Here is a 1,470-nt window from a genome sequence, read left to right on the forward strand (position 1 = left end):
GTGCTCGCTTTGGCAGCCCATATACTAAAATTGGAACAATACAGAGAAGATTAGCCTGGCCCCGTACAATTCATGCAAATTCGTGAAGCTTCCATATATTTGCGTCGTTCCCCCAGCAAACTGCTACCCTTTGCAGATTAACTCAGAGGAAACAATAGGAGTCAAAACACAACATGCCACACTGAATGATGAAATTGTGATATTTCGCTAGAAAGAAATTTTTTTAATGAAATTAAAAAAATAAAAAGAGTCTCAGGTGATGGATGGGCACACGGCATCAGAGGTCGGGGGAACCCACAGCATCCAGACCAAGCCTTGACCAGAATCAGCCCCAGCTTTCACAACAGTGTTGCACGCTGGAACAGCCCCAGACCCCTCTCCATTCTCCACTCCTCGGACCCCCACCACAACCCACAGGGGCCACAGAAGGGGACGTTGGGGCTCTTTTACCTTGTTTTACCACACGCTGGTAAGGTCAGCATCGTCCTTTGAAGAACTTCCGCAGTGGGTGCAGGCTTGTACATCCCTTGTACTGCACCTGAAAGTACAACGCTGCAGGTGTCTGACGTCCTAATGTAATTCTGCCTTTACAAGCCAAGTAGAGACCGGAAAGCGAGGCTGAGGCGAGAAGAAAGTATCCTTTCTAAGTTCATAGCTATCCGATTATTAGCATAATTGCTCAGCACCTGGTCCTCAGGTTAATTGTGGGGGTGGGGCCTAAAATAATGTAAGGAAAGCACATAATGAGACTAAAGACCAGTTCTGTCCGCACTTGCTGCCTGTGGGGTGACCTTGTATGGTCCCCTGAGGTCATTGAGCCTCAGTCCTGGGTTAACCTGCTGACCCGACCACCTCATGATACCCAGATGCAGTAACGCGCATGAAAGGATAGGACACCATAGAGATGTTTTATGTAAAAGAACAAGACAGAATAAAGAAAACAAAACAAAATTGTTTGTCAGGTGGTATATTAGCGTCCTAGGCCAGCATAACAAAGTACCGCAAACTGAACGACTTAAAACAACGGACATTTATTGTCTCTGGTTCTAGAGTCTGGAAGGCTAAAATCAAGGTGTTGGCAGAGTCCTGCTCCCCCTGAAGGTGCTAGGGAAGGAACTGCCCCATGCCTTTCTCATCTTCTGGTGGCCTCAGGTATTCTTTGGCTTGTAACTACATCACCCCAAGGTTCCATGTTCACATGGCTCTTCCCTATGTCTTCACATTATTTTCCCTCCAGGTGTGTCCGTCCATTTCTAAAATGCACCTGGGGAGGCGTCTGGGTGACTCAGTTAAGCATTCCACCTTGATCTCAGCTCAGGTCTTGATCTCAGGGTTGTGAGTTCGAGCCCACGCCTAGCGTGGAGACGACTTTTAAAAAAGGTGGTGGGGGGGTGCAGATAAAATGCACCTGGGATTTTGGTTTTATTCGAGTATGGTGAGCCAACAGATCAGGGGATGATTGCCATTGAA

At 47.4% G+C, this 1,470-nt stretch overlaps 1 pseudogene; it reads left to right on the plus strand.

The window, feature by feature from the left end:
- LOC125155937 (uncharacterized) lies at positions 1-101 on the plus strand (annotated as a pseudogene).
- The last annotated feature ends 1,369 nt before the right edge of the window (positions 102-1,470 follow it).

Source organism: Prionailurus viverrinus, chromosome F1, assembly GCF_022837055.1.
Source record: "Prionailurus viverrinus isolate Anna chromosome F1, UM_Priviv_1.0, whole genome shotgun sequence".
Classification (NCBI taxonomy): Eukaryota; Metazoa; Chordata; class Mammalia; order Carnivora; family Felidae; genus Prionailurus; species Prionailurus viverrinus.